The 16,332-nt window shown below is 41.7% G+C and overlaps 1 non-coding gene across 1 annotated transcript; it reads right to left on the reverse strand.

Annotated features, from left to right (window-relative positions):
- Nucleotides 1-4,937: 4,937 nt before the first annotated feature.
- On the reverse strand, nt 4,938-5,097 carry LOC121225497 (U1 spliceosomal RNA). Its single transcript, XR_005923376.1, has one exon. It is a non-coding gene; the product is annotated as a U1 spliceosomal RNA (small nuclear RNA).
- Nucleotides 5,098-16,332: the final 11,235 nt, after the last annotated feature.

Consider the following 16,332-nt stretch of genomic DNA (forward strand, 5'->3'; position numbering starts at 1 on the left):
TATCGGCTAAATCTCCATTCAAGAAGGCATTATTGACATCAACTTTCTGGAGATGCCAACCTTTGGTCACAACAATAGACAGGATGGCTCGAATGGTAGCCGGCTTGACTACCGGACTGAACGTCTCCTTAAAATCGCAGCCAGGTACCTGAGAGCACCCTTTGGCAACCAAGCGTGCCTTCCTTCGACTAATCGTCCCATCAGGATTCTTCTTGATCTTAAACAACCACTTACAACCGATCGCCTTCCGGCCAGAAGGGAGGGGACTAAGTTCCCAGGTCGAGTTAGCTAGTAAAGCATCAAACTCAGCTTGAACTGCTAAATGCCAGTCTGGATGAGCAAGGGCCTCCTCAATAGAACATGGCTCAACCTCAGCTTTGTCTGCACATAAAGGTTTGGGCTTAAATATCCTGACTTTAGACCTAGTAACCATAGCATGAGTATTAGCAGTAGAAAAAGGAGGAACAGGAAGCTGCTCAGAAGGAAAACTTGCACTAGAGGGAACCTACTCTCGAACAACAGGTTCTGAAGTAGAATTGTGTTGAAAAGCACTTCACGAAGCAAGAGATCCAGGCAGAATTGTGGCACCATTACGGCTATCCAACGAAACCCTAACTGTAGTCTCAAGAGCTAGATGAGTCTCTTGAGGAACAATAGACCGAACAACAAGAACATATGTAGTAGAACTTAATGACAACTTATCATCGGTAGAAGTAGAAAACGAAAACAAAAACCGATGTTCATCAAAAACAACATAATGAGAAACAATGACCTTCCCATCTGGCGTAAGACAAAAATAGCCTTTATGATGCGGGCTATACCCTAGAAATGTAGATTGCTGAGACCGAAACTCAAGTTTGTGCTTAATAAACGGTCGTAAGTACGAAAAACAATAACAACCAAACACTCTAAGATGATCGTAAGTCGGTTCGCGACTAAATAGACTTTGAAACGGAGTCCTTCCTTCTAGAACCAGAGTGGGCAGTCGATTAATGAGATGAACCGCACTGCAGAACGCATAACCCAAGTAACTTAGCGGTAGATTAGCCGAAGCCAGAAGCGTAAGACCAGTCTCCATAATATGTCTGTGTTTACGCTCAGCAACACCATTTTGTTCAGAAGTGTGAGGACAAGAAACGCGATGAAGAATCCCCTGATTAGCTAAAAAGGAGGAAAACGCACGAAACTCACCTCCCCAATCACTTTGAAATTGCTTAATATGTTTTCCAAACTAAGTGAAAATCATCTTCTGAAATTGACCAAAACACTCTATTGCTTGAGATTTGCGACTTATCAAATAAATCCAAGTAAAATGACTAGTTATGTCAATGAAAAACACATAATACAAATTCCCGTCACAGGTAACAGCAGCTGGTCCCCACAAATCAGAAACAACCAATTCAAACAAGTCAACATATTTAGTACTAGAATGTAAAAGAGGTAACTTATGCGATTTACCTTTCTGACAAGCTACACAAACACCACCAAGATGTCTTTTATTTAAAGAAAACTGACATTTTTCAAGAACAGTTTTTACAATATTATCAGCAGGATGACCCAGCCTTTTATGCCACAGGCTAAAAACATCATCAGTTGAAGAGCAACCTTGAAGAACAGTATTATGAACAGAAGAAGACGAACAACTCGAAGCTGCCGAGAAATGGTAGAGCCTATCACGAACTTGGCCCCGCATTAAGATTTCCTGTGTTTGGATGTCCTTAATCACACAATACGAGGGGTGAAACTCAAAGAATACATTGTTATTAGTAGCAAACTTAGACACAGAAAGTAAATTCTTTCGAATGCTCGGCACACATAACACATTCGAGAAATGTAGTAATTTCTGCTTCGTAGGTATAATTGCACTCCCAATAGCTGAAATTTCAATAGACACCTCATTACCCATTAAAAGAGAGGACGAACCTGAGTACGGGGTAGAACCATGCAAATCCGATCTCTGCAAACATGATGAGTAGCCCTTGAGTCTAGGCACCATGACGAACTTCTTACCAGCAACGGAACATAGGAGTCAGTAGTATTAAAATTGGAATCATATCCAGTGGCATCAGAATAATCCGAAGCATGCAACTCAGGAATCCTGGAGGGAATCCCAACAAATTGAGACGAGTCATAGGAAAATGAATCCACATTAAACATGCGAGCACGCGGTTTTGTTCGCCACGGAGCTTCAGGAACAATATGCTAGGATAGATCAACATTAACACAGTTAGCAGAGGGCCCAGGCACAGGGGGATCAGCATTCGAACGAGACCGAGCTAACCCACTAGGCCCACGTGGTCTGGAAGCCAGCCTACCATACGGGTGACCCAAAAAATCACCAAATTGTAGACCAAGAGACCGGCGTCCAACACCAAAATCACACCCATAAGATCCAAAGCCTAAAATTAAGCCATCAAAATTATTCTGCCCATTACCAAACCCACCAATTCCATAGCCTTCATGTGGCCCATATGGAGCATTATCCACCCCACCATTCGGCCAAAATTGAGACTTTCAATTTTGACCAAGAGACCCCAATTTTGACCATTCGCACGCTCCAGCTCTCCCTTAACCTTACCAAAAGCAGAACCACTATGAAGATCCACCAACGCTTCCAACGGGAACTACTCATCACGATCATACCTGTAATAACAGTGCTGCGTAATATGACCAAACCAACTTCAGATCTAACACTAGACTCGTGGACGGAAGCTTCGACCTCGGCCACAAGCAGACGAGTGACCACCATGAAAAGCCCCATCCGTCAACTGCAACGGAGTCCCTTCCACAGCATTCGCAGCAACTAAAACCTCCTGAACAGATCTAAGTTGTCGAGTTTCACACTTAAGCAAAACATCGACAAGTCGTTGGAAGGGTAACGAGGTCAGAGAGAGCGACGCCGAAGAAACAATAGCCTCATACTCAAAGGAAAGTCCGGCAAGAAGAACCGCCGTCCATTCGACCTTGGAGATTGGAGAGCCAGACGCTGCAAGGAGAGCACACAAGTGTTTAATCTTATCAACATACAACCGAATAGAGAGATTACCTTTGCGAAGAGAATGAAGCTCATGCCACAACTGCGATTGCTTCGTAGTAGTATCGGCCGCGAACAGGCTATTCGCCATGAGCCAAACATCACCAGCAGTCCGAACTTCCGTGAAAGAAGACAAAAAGGAATAGCTTATTATGGACAACAGCCACGAGGTAAGAAGATTATCCTGTTGATCAAAAATTGATGCAGATGGATTGGTGACCAGAGTACCATCGGAGGACTGAACGAACCTCGGAGGAGCCGTCAATGTACCATCAAGAAAACCGAGCAATTCGTAACCACAAAAAACGAGACGAATCTGTTGCTGCCACTGAAGGAACGAGTCAACATCAAGCTTCACCACCTCGTGCCGAGGAAACGACGTGACCACACGATCACCAAGAAACACCGATCCATTCGACTCAGCAGAACCAGACTCAGCGGAATGCATGGTGGCCATGCCCAAGACTCACCTTGCGACTGATACCATGATAGAAACCTAGTAAGCTAATGAATACTTGAAGAGAGATAACAGAGAATAGAAAGATTTGTTCAAAGAATGATATTAATCTTTGCTTATCTTGAACTGTGCCCATATACACAATTATATACACTTGAGAACTCCTCACTATTGTTAACAATTTTACCAGCCTGATAACTGCCTAACTACCTAACTAATCACATTAATAACATGTATAATCTCATACTATAACAACATGCAGAAGGTAATAGGGTTATTATTCATTTGCAGTAAACTTATGGATTATCGGTCCATCAAATATTCTTATATATATATAAATATATCAGCCAAGCCATGTTTCATATATATAAAAAAAATGGGTTTAAATAATTAAACCAACTGTAAAAGCTCATATATTGAGATCAGGTAGCCACAGTTGAAAAGTGTGTATATATATATATATAAGTAATCAATTGCTACTGTGGATTTCTTATTAGGTTGATGTCAAGTTTGTAGTATGATTGGCATTGTATATTCCAATGTACGGCCCTCTGGTTTTAAGTCTTAAACTGCTTTGGGAGTGAGCTTGTTCGGACAAGATGAAGCAGCTGGCATGTACTGCAACTAGGCCAGAGAATAGACAAGGTGAGGACAAGCCATGTGAATTATATATATGCAGAAGTTGCAGTTGCCAAATGCCAATACGGTGACAACATAGAGCCAAACTATAAATGAGTTTGTTCAAATTGGAGATTATTGCACATTAACGTCTCTATAGTCAGTAAATGCAAACATTATCGGCCTTTTGGATAAAACTGATATTTCCTTTACGAGTAACAGTTCATGTTGGTACCATTGGGGACCAGATAGAAGGAAAATGCTGGCAATGACACTTTTGTCTTCTATGGAACAAGTTTCATCATCAAGTAGACCCCTTTGCTTCAGTGCATAAATCCTGAGTTCAGATTCAGAAGGGACAATCAACGACGTGGCAATATATGATATGCTAGAAAAGACTACTCCCTTGTCCTATCATTTTCTTGAGCACCATAATCAGCTCGTTCCTTATTTAACAATTATGGATGAGAAAATTAGTTGCAGACACGAAGGAACTAATACAAGATATTTTATAAATATTTATTAGGAATTGAAGTGATGCATGGAACCAAGAACCAATCAAGTGAGTTGATTTAGCTCTTTTTTGCTATAACATCCTTATAATGTCCATTCTGTTGAAAAAGTATCTTCAAATAAGAGCTGGTATGGAGCAGTTCAAGGAGTGATCGAGGAGGGTTTGATAAGCCACATCTTTAAAATGACTTCAAGGGAACAAAAATATATATCACTAATTTAATTGCAAAAGCTTGAAACGTATCCATTTTTGTTAGCACAATTCGTTGATTACATTTTGTCCTCTAAACCGAGATAGGTTGCAACTGAATTCGCACGAGGGCCGCTTGAACGCAAGCCCCAACTATCACAATTATGACGTAAGCTCTCCTACTTAAGTAGACCTTAGGCAAGCTCCCTTCCTAAGTGCAATGGAAGTCGCTTATCCAATTCAGCAGACCTTCTATTTACCGATCGACTCCGTCCAGGTTTGTACGATGTAATGAAGCAAGCTGCTTCTTATTTATAAGGCCTTGCTTATGTTCCTTTCTCGTGTACTTTCTATGTGGGATTAGTGCTTCTTATTTATAAGGCTATAGGACTAGTTAAATTTCTCACTTCCACCGACTGCTAACAGGTTGCAAATCAAGCAATAAAACAAACGTAAAGAAATACTATTTTGGATTCAAAGGAAATCCAAACAGGAACCAAAATTTGGACCCTTCAAACTCCTTTACAAATCTCAATACCATATTGTTGGTGCTGTAACTGAAACTAACAGATTCAGTGCAAACTTGTCAAGCAAGTCTCGAGACTTGCTGAGCAAACAAGAGAATTCGAGCAAGAGAAAGAAAGAAAAGCTAAGAAAAATGAAGAGAAAATTTGATGAACAAACTGAACTTCATTCATAAATTGCATAATGGCACAATGCCAATACATAAACCAAGCACTAAGCTTGTCAAAAACAGCAAATAATTACCTAAACATCACCTACCTCCACTAATGACATGGAAACTTGAAATTTTGGCATGTAAACTTATACAAAGTTGTGTTTACAGCTCATACATAAGCTAATTACATCAGTCAACAACCTAACTTAGTTAGAAATGAACTAAGATCACATTTCATTGACTAGGAATTACAAAATAAACAAAATAAGCTTGCATCAGCAGCTCCTGCATGACTTGGTCTTCTTGGCCTGCATGCTGTTGAGTTTGCTGCATGCTGAACCAACTTCATCACTCCTCCTTGGTTTGCATGGAGCAAACACCTAGCTTCTTTCTTAGACATTCGAACCTTGTGACACTAAGGGCTTTGGTTAAAATGTCTGCAAGTTGATCCTCTGAATTACAGTGGATCAGCTTTACTTCTTGAGCTTGCTCCATTTCTCGAACAACATGCAACTTGATGCTGAAATGTTTTGTTCTTCCATGGAACACTGGATTTTTAGCAATTGCTACTGCAGATTGGTTGTCACAGAAGATCTCAGTAGCTTCCTCTTGATGCACATTCAAGTCAGCCAATATTTTCCTTAGCCATATGGCTTGGTTGACAGCACTTGCTGTTGCCACATACTCTGCTTCAGCAGTAGATTGAGCTACTAGACTTTGCTTCTTTGAGCTCCAACAAAACATGGCTGAACCAAGGTTAAAAGCATACCCTGAGGTGCTTTTCATGTCATCTATCGAGCCAGCCCAGTCACTATCAGTGTAGCCAACCAGCTTCAGATTTCCTTATTTGATGTACTTCAAACCATAGTTTAAAGTGCCTTTGACATATCTCAGCACTCTCTTTGCAGCTTGGAAATGCTTCTCATTGCAGCAATGCAAGAACCTTGAGAGCAATCCTACAGCATACATGATGTCTGGTCTAGTGGCAGTCAAGTATAGCAAGCAACCAACTAGACTCCTGAAGGTTGTTTCACAAACTTTCTTAAAATCACCTTGGCTCGATAGTTTTTCTCCAACAGCAACAGGTGTTTTAGTTGCCTTGCTGTTTTGCATGGAGAACCTGGTCAGAATCTTTGTGGCAAAGCTTCTCTGGCTTAAAAATATCTCATTCTGTACTTGAGACACCTCCATTCCAAGAAAATATGACATCTCCCCAAGATCAGACATTTCAAACACTTCCTGCATCTTGGTCTTGAAGTCAGCCAGCACTACTCGATCTCCTCCTGACACTAGAAGATCATCAACATACAGGGACACAATGAGTTGTATTTGTGTCCCTTGTTTCTTGACATACAGTGTTGGCTCACTCTTGCTTCGATCGAATCCCAGATCAGTCAAGTAGCCATCGATTCTGCTATACCAAGCCCTTGGAGCCTGTTTTAATCCATATAGGGCCTTCTTCAGTTTGTAGACCATATACTCTCTGCCAGCTATTTCAAACCCTTGTGGTTGTTCAACATAGATGTCTTCATCTAAGAAACCATTTAGAAAGGCTGATTTCACATCAAGTTGAGAGATCTTCCATTCGAGCTGTACTGCTAAGGCAATCAGCAGTCTGATGGTATCGAGCCTGGCCACTGGTGCAAAGGTCTCCAGGTAGTCCAAGCGATACCTCTGACTGAACCCCTTGACAACTAGCCTTGCTTTCAGCTTGTTCAAGGTACCATCAGCATTCTGCTTGGCTTTGTACAACCATTTCACCCCAATCACCTTCCTTTTGACTGGCCTTTCAACCAATTCCCAGGTCTGGTTCTTCTCAATCATGCTGATTTCCTCAGCCATTGCCTGCTTCCACCCTTGCTGAGCCTCAGCCTCTTCAAAGTTGCTTGGTTCAGCTATGGCTACATGAGCCCTTTTATAAATCTCAGCCAATGACATTGTTCCTCTGACTGGTTCATCATCAATATCCATTTCAAGGACATTTTGGTCTGGCTCAGCTTGGTCTGCTGCAAGTTCTTCAGAAACTTCTTCAGGTTCATGTCTTTCCCAGTTCCAACATGACCTCTCATCAAATACCACATCCCTGCTTACTGACACTTTGTTTGTTGAAGGATCTAAAATCCTATAGCCCTTCTTAACAGTGCTATACCCCACCAAAACACCAGGTCGAGCCCTTTCAGACAATTTGTCCCTTTTAACAGTAGGTACATGTGCATAACAGATGCATCCAAAGACCTTCAGATGAGCCAGTGATGGCTTGAAGCTAAACCAGGCCTCGAATGGGGTCTTTTGATCCAAAGCCTTGGTTGGAAGTCTATTTTGAATGTATGTTGCAGTGTTAACTGCTTCTGCCTATAGTGCTTTAGGCAGATTCTTCTGAATCATCAAGCACCTGGCCATATCCATCAAACTCCTATTCTTCCTTTCACTTACCCCATTCTGCTGAGGTGTATATGTGTTAGTAAGTTGATGTTTGATGCCTGCCTTATCACAGAAGGCTTGGAACTGAGCTGAGGTGTACTCAGTCCCATTATCAGACCTTATGGTCTTCAGCTTGCAGCCTGTTTCAGTCTCAGAAGCAGTCTTGAACTTCCAAAACACAGTGGCCACCTCTGATTTCTGTTTTAAGAAATAAATCCAGCAATATCTCGATAAATCATCAATGAACAGTATGAAATACCTGTTTCCACTTAATGACTCAGTCTTCATAGGGCCACACACATCAGTATGCACCAGTTAGAGTTTTTTAGAGGCTCTCCAGGCTTGATTCGAGGGAAATGGGAGTCTGGCCTGCTTTCCTAGCTGACATACTTCACATACATCATCATGGTCCACTGAGTTGATGAAATTTTCAGCCAGGTCCTCTCTGACCATTCGAGCCATCGATCTGAAGTTGGCATGTTCCAGTCTTTGATGCCACAGCTTGGATTCATCTGAAGTGGCTGTGTAGGCAATGTCTGACTTTTTTGTCCAGTCAACCACAAAGCTCTTATCAGCCATAGGGACTGCCATCAGTTTGGATCAACATGGATCACTAATTTGGCACTGGTGGTCTTTAAACACAACTGAATAACCTTTTTCCAGCAACTGAGCTATGCTGAGCAGGTTTCTGTCAATTTCAGGCACCAACAGCACATTTGAAATCACTTTGGTACCTGTAAGGGTGCATATCAGCACATCACCCTTGCCTTCAGCTTGAATAAAATGACCATTTCCTATCTTGACTTTAGTTCTGCAGTTTCTGTCTAAAGACTTGAAGATTGCAGCATCAGGTGTCATGTGGTTGGTGCATCCACTGTCTAGGAGCCAACCAGATGAGGACCTTTCCTGAGCAGCTGAGCATGACACAGCAAAGACTTGCTCCTCTTGATCACTGTCCTCCTTAGCTACTCGAGCCTCAGTTTTCATCTGTTGAAACTGATTCTGCCTCGATTTGGTCTTACTCTTGCAGACTCTCTCAACATGACCCTTCTTCTTACAATGCTGACACACAGCATCTGGATTGAACCAGCATTTTTCTTCTGAATGACCAGCCTTTCTGCAGTGCTTGCAAGTCTGACCTTCTCTCCTTGCAGCATCATTCTTTGGCTTGTCTCTCCAAGCCTTCTTGCCTTTGTAGGCAGTATTTGTTCTTGCCTGAAAGGCACCTTCTTGGTGCTCCTCCAGTCTGCTTGCTCTCCTCTGCTCTTGAGCATATAGAGCATTGATCAACTCTGTCAGGGAGATGGTGGACAGATCCCTTGAGTCCTCGAGAGATGAGATTTTTGCCTCATACCTCTCAGGCAGAGTTGCTATAACCTTCTCCACTATCCTAGCTTCATTGAACTGCTCTCCAAGAAGCCTGATGCTGTTAACCACAGCCATAATCCTATCAGAATATTGCTTGACAGTTTCTTCTTCCTTCATCTTCAAATTCTCGAAATCTCTCCTCAAGTTTAACAACTGTTGCTGCCTTGTCCTCTCTGTCCCTTGAAACTCTTCCTGCAACTTGTCCCAGGCCTGTTTTGGTGATTCACAGGCCATAATCCTTGTGAAAATCACATCAGACACTGAGTTTTGGATGCAAGACATAGCCTTGTGCCTCTTGGTCCTTTCATCAGCATGCTGCCTGATCTGAGCCACTGTTGGATTAGCTCTAAGTGGCTCTGGTTCAACATCAGAGTTGACCACCTCCCACAGATCGAAAGCCTGCAGGTAGGTCTTCATTTTGACCACCCATATGTAATAGCCTTCTCCATTGAAGACTTGAGGTGCAGCTGGTGAAAAGCTTGATGCAGCCATGGATTTGTGTAACAGATCCCTTAAGAAATAGGCTCTAGATACCAATTGTTGGTGCTGTAACTGAAACTAACAGATTCAGTGCAAACTTGCCAAGCAAGTCTCGAGACTTGCTGAGCAAACAAGAGAATTCGAGCAAGAGAAAGAAAGAAAAGCTAAGAAAAATGAAGAGAAAAATTGATGAACAAACTGAACTTCATTCATAAATTGCATAATGGCACAATGCCAATACATAAACCAAGCACTAAGCTTGTCAAAAACAGCAAATAATTACCTAAACATCACCTACCTCCACTAATGACATGGAAACTTGAAATTTTGGCTTGTAAACTTATACAAAGTTGTGTTTACAGCTCATACATAAGCTAATTACATCAGTCAACAACCTAACTTAGTTAGAAATGAACTAAGATTACATTTCATTGACTAGGAATTACAAAATAAACAAAATAAACTTGCATCAACAGCTCCTGCATGACTTGGTCTTCTTGGCCTGCATGCTGTCGAGTTTGCTGCATGCTGAACCAACTTCATCACATATACTTACAATGGAAGATCAAACTAAAAAAAACAAATGAGAACCCTACGTAGGTTCAACTTCATTATAAGCTCATTGAATCAGGCATGGTCTATACGAGAAGTGAGGTTGATGAATTCGTCTTCATCACAAGGAATCATGAGACCACCCAAAGGATGATTAAACCCAAACTCTTGTTCAGCCTGATTCAACAAGGCTTGGAACAAAGGGTGCTTCAAGTATGATATCGGGACCACGAATCTCTTGTTCTTCTCTTCATCTCCGACATAAACAGCGAAATGGCCTTTCGGGACATTAACTGAACTTGATGTCCGATAAAAGCATTGGTGTTTAGAATGTGACCATCTTCGTATAGTTTGCTTTGCATGAAGCATCATGCAATGGCTTAATGCCTTGTTCATGAGTTAATGAAAAATATCAGCTCATTTTCATTCAATCTCTTTCTCTCTTTTCTGTTTTCACTTGCTAGCTTCATCTTTCTGTTTTTTCTGCTTCCGAGTTTGCTTCTTCACCAAGCCTCGAGGCTTACTACTCAAGCAAGGCTAGAAACAGCTTGCTGCTGCCTCTTGCACCAACAATTGGTATCGAAAGCTCTTGTCTTAGTGGACCTGTTGCTTCAAAACAAGGAACTTGATGGCTTCTTCAGGTTTTTCACCAGCAGCCCCACCAGTCTTCAATGGAGAAGGCTTTCACATATGGCTGGTCAAGATGAAGACTTACCTACAGGCCTTCGATCTGTGGGAAGTTGTCAACACAGATACTGAGCCAGCACCACTGAGGGCTAATCCCACAGTAGCTCAGATTAGGCAACATGCTGATGAGAGGACCAAGAGGCACAAAGCCATGTCCTGCATCCAGAACTGTGTGTCAGATGTCATCTTCACCAGAATCATGGCCTGTGAGACTCCAAAACAGGCCTGGGATAAGCTTAAGGAGGAGTTTCAAGGCACTGAGAGAACAAGGCAACAGCAGCTGTTAAACTTGAGAAGGGATTTCGAGAATTTGAAGATGAAGGAAGAAGAAACAGTGAAGCAGTACTCAGATAGAATTATGGCAGTGGTTAACAGCATAAGGCTCCTAGGTGAGCACTTTGATGAGGCAAGAATTGTGGAGAAAGTCCTCTCCACTTTGCCTGAGAGATATGAGGCCAAAATATCCTCTCTAGAGGACTCAAGAGACCTTGCTAGCATCTCTTTGACTGAGTTAATCAACACCTTCTATGCTCAGGAACAAAGGAGAGCTAGCAGAGCTGAAGATCACCAAGAAGGTGTATTTCAAGCCAAGGCCAGAGAAACCTCGAGCACTAATGCTCAACGAGGCAAAAAGCCTTGGAAGAACAGGCCTAAGCCTGATGCTGCAAGGAGCAATGACCAGCCCTGCAGATATTGCAAGAAGCCTGGCCATCCAGAAGACAGATGCTGGTTTAGGCCAGATGCAGTATGCCAACACTGCAAGAAGAAGGGCCATGTTGAAAGGGTCTGCAAAAACAGAAGTAAGCCAAGGCAGAATCAACTTCAGCAGTCAAAGGTTGAAGCTCGAGTAGCTGAGGACAGTAGTGACCAAGAAGAACAGGTCTTTGCTGTTTCTTGTGTAGCTTCTGAGAAGAAATGCTCCAAAGGCTGGTTGCTGGACAGTGGTTGCACTAACCACATGTCACCAGATGCCTCCTTGTTTAAAAACTTGGACAGAAGTTATAAGACCAAGGTCAAGGTTGGAAATGGTCAGTTTATAAGGGCTGAAGGAAGAGGAGAAGTGCTGATATGTACTCCCACAGGTAATAAGATCATTCCAAATGTGCTGTTGGTACCTCAGATTGACAGAAACCTTCTCAGCATAGCTCAACTGCTCGAGAAAGGTTATTCTGTTGTGTTCAAGGATAAACAATGCCACATTACTGATCCAAGTGGATCAAGCCTTATGACAGTCACAATGACTGATAAATGCTTTGAGGTTCACTGGGCAAATGACTCAAACTCAGCATACACAGCCTCTGTTGAAGACTCCAAGCTTTGGCATCAAAGGCTTGGACATGCCAACTTCAGATCAATGGCTCGATTGGCCAAAGAGGGCATGGCAGAGAACTTCACCAGCTCAGTGGAGCATGATGATGTGTGTGAAGTCTGCCAAATGGGGAAACAGGCAAGACTGCCATTTCCTACAAATTCAGCTTGGAGAGCTACTGAAAGACTGCAGCTGGTGCACTCTGATGTATGTGGCCCGATGAGGACTGAATCACTCAGCAAAAACAGGTATTTCATCCTCTTCATTGATGATCTTACAAGGTTTTACTGGATTTTCTTTTTAAAACACAAGTCTGAGGTAGCTCAAGTGTTTGTGAAGTTTAAAAATGCTGTAGAAACAGAAACAGGTTGCAAGCTGAAATCGATAAGGACAGACAATGGCACTGAGTACACTTCAGCTCAGTTTCAAGCCATTTGCAATGATGCTGGTATCAAACATCAGCTTACAAATGTCTACACACCTCAGCAGAATGGGGTAGCTGAAAGAAAGAATAGAAGTCTGATGGATATGGCCAGATGTCTGCTGTTTGAGAAGAAACTGCCCAAGACCATGTGGGCTGAGGCAGTAAACACTGCTGTTTACCTTCAGAACAGGCTTCCTACTAAAGCTCTTGCATCCGAGACACCTTTCGAGGCTTGGTTTGGTTTCAAGCCTTCCTTGGCACACCTGAAGGTGTTTGGTTGCCTGTGTTATGCACAAATACCAGCAGCAAAGAGAGACAAGCTCTCTAAAAGGGCTCAACCAGGTGTTCTAGTAGGCTATAGCTCAGTCAAAAAGGGCTACAGGGTTCTGGATCCCTTGATAAACAAAGTCCAAGTGAGCAGAGATGTCATCTTTGATGAGAAAGCCTGCTGGAATTGGGAGAAAAATGAGCCAGAAGCAGTTTCAGAAGACCTAGTGCCTAACCAAGCTGAACTTGAGCAGCTAGGACCTGAAATGGATGTTGATGATGTGCCTGTGAGAGGCACAAGGCCCCTAGAAGATATTTATGAAAGGGCACAGGTTGCAACAGCAGAACCTAGCAGTTTTGAAGAGGCTGAGGCAGATGAAGGTTGGAAACAAGCTATGGTTGATGAAATCAACATGATTGTGAAGAATCAGACATGGGAGTTGGTTGAAAAGCCTGCCAACAGAAAGACTATCGGTGTAAAATGGGTCTATCGAGTGAAGCACAATGCAGATGGAAGCTTAAACAAGCTAAAGGCCAGGCTAGTTGTAAAGGGCTTCAGTCAAAGGTATGGTCTGGACTACATGGAAACTTTTGCTCCAGTAGCCAGACTCGATACAATCAGATTGCTGATTGCAGTTGCTGCTCAGAACCAGTGGACAATCCACCAAATGGATGTCAAGTCTGCATTCCTCAATGGATTTCTAGAAGAAGAGATATACATCGAGCAACCCCCAGGTTTTATAGTGCCTGGTAAGGAACATTTGGTGTATAGGCTAAGAAAGGCCTTGTATGGCCTAAAACAGGCCCCTCGAGCCTGGTATGCTCGAATTGACTCATATTTGGTCAGTTTGGGATTTGAAAGGAGTGCTAGTGAGCCAACACTCTATGTTAAGAGGAATGGAGCTGAAACACAGCTTATTGTGTCACTATATGTTGATGATCTTCTAGTGACTGGAGGAGACAAGTTTATGATGGTTGATTTCAAAGCAAGAATGAAGGAAATGTTTGAGATGTCAGACCTGGGATTAATGACATATTTCCTAGGAATGGAAGTCAATCAAATAGAAGGAGGAATCTTCTTGAAACAAAAGACATTTGCCTTGAAAGTGCTGGCTAAATTCTCAATGGAGAATTGTAAACCAGTGAGCACACCAATGGCTATTGGCATAAAGCTATCGAGCCAGGAGGAACATGAATCTGTCTGTGAAACAGATTACAGAAGCCTTGTTGGGTGTTTATTGTATTTGACAGCAACAAGACCTGACATTCTGTTTGCTGTAAGCATGCTATCAAGGTTCATGCACTGCTGTAACCAGCAACATTACAAGGCTGGGAAAAGGGTGCTAAGATACATTAAAGGTACCTTAAACCATGGAATACAGTTTAGAAAGGCTGAAGAGTTGAAACTGATTGGCTACACTGATAGCGATTGGGCTGGTTCAAAGGATGACATGAAGAGCACTTCTGGCTATGCTTTTACACTTGGCTCAGCTATGATTTGCTGGAGCTCAAGAAAACAGACAATGGTGGCTCAATCGACAGCAGAAGCAGAGTATGTAGCAGCTGCCAATGCTGTTAATCAAGCTATGTGGCTGAGAAAAATTTTGAGTGACTTGAATCTACAGCAGAATGAAGCAACTGTGATACATTGTGACAACAAGTCAGCAGTTGCTATTGCTAAAAATCCTGTCTTTCATGGCAGGACAAAACATTTCAACATCAAACTCCATGTGATAAGAGAAATGGAACAAGCTCGAGAAATCGAGCTAATCCATTGCAGTTCTGAAAATCAGATTGCCGATATCTTCACAAAGCCTCTCGGTGTATCAAGATTTCTAAGCCTGAAGAGGAAGCTAGGAGTCTGCTGCATAGAAGCTGAGGAGGAGTGTTGAAGTCAGCTCCCATGTAGCAGCAAAGGTGGCCATGCAAGGAACGTGCTTCAACAGCAAATTGATGCAGCAAGCTGAAGCTATTCATTTGGTTTCCTTAATTGAATGTTTTGTATTTAGTTAGGATCAAACTTAGTTGGTAGCTGCATTTTGATGTAATTAGGTGCTGAATGACAAGCTTAGGTAGAAGCTTTTTGTTTTTCAATCAAGTTTACCAAGTTACTAGGCATTTTAGTGGTGTTAGGTATATTAGTAGGTGATTACTTGTTTGTTTTACTTATTGACTGATATATGTAATGGCTTAATGCCTTGTTCATGAGTTAATGAAAAATATCAGCTCATTTTCATTCAATCTCTTTCTCTCTTTTCTGTTTTCACTTGCTAGCTTCATCTTTCTGTTTTTTCTGCTTCCGAGTTTGCTTCTTCACCAAGCCTCGAGGCTTACTACTCAAGCAAGGCTAGAAACAGCTTGCTGCTGCCTCTTGCACCAACAAGTTTTATCCAAAAGGTTGGTAATGTTTGCATTTACTGAGTATGGAGACATTAAAGTGCCATAATTTCCAAGTTCAACAAATACATTTAATTTGGCTTCTATGTTGTCACCATCTTGTTGGCATTCGGCAACTGGAACTTCTGCATATATGTATATATATAATTAACGTGGCTTGTCCTAACCTTATCTATTCTCTGGCCTAGTTGCAGTAAACGCCAGTTGCTTCATCTTGTCCATACAAGCTCACTCCCAAAGCAGTTTAAGACTTAAAACCAGAGGGCCGTGCATTGGAATAGACGATGCCAACCATACTACAAACTTGACATCAACGTACAAGAAATCCACAGTAGCAATTGACTACTCATATATATATACACTTTTCAACTGTGGTTACCTGATGTCTCATATGAGCTTTTACATTGGGTTTCATTATTTAAACACTTTGGTTAATATAAATGAATATTTGATACACGATTTCCTGCACTGTTAGTGAATAATAACCTTTTACCATGAAAATGCATATATGCATAAGGGTGGTACCGGGTATGCAGGGCCTTTGGTAAAATTTTTCTTTAGATACTCAACAATTATAAAGTTTTAAATTAATAAAAGGGTAAACTTATATCTCAAAAATTGAAATTCATTTCTAGCTCTAGTATAAAATTTCTTGTTAAATTCTTGGCCTGTAATGCAACAGGAAACCAGCATCCAAGCTTAATCAGTGCAGCAACAACTTTTGTTCATTTGTAACTTAATTTAGTTTCTTTATAACGTGACTTCAAGTTAGTAGGAGTTGTTGTTCATTTATGTTTGATGTAATAGCTAATATGTCAGCTTCTTTTGAGTGTAATTTTAGTTAAGCTTAAATCATGTATTAGTGGTAGCAGTTAGATATTAGGTAACTGTCTTATTCTATTGTATCACATAATTTAGCCGGATGAAATGGAAAAT

This window comes from Gossypium hirsutum, chromosome A03 (genome assembly GCF_007990345.1).
Source record: "Gossypium hirsutum isolate 1008001.06 chromosome A03, Gossypium_hirsutum_v2.1, whole genome shotgun sequence".
NCBI classification, from domain to species: Eukaryota; Viridiplantae; Streptophyta; class Magnoliopsida; order Malvales; family Malvaceae; genus Gossypium; species Gossypium hirsutum.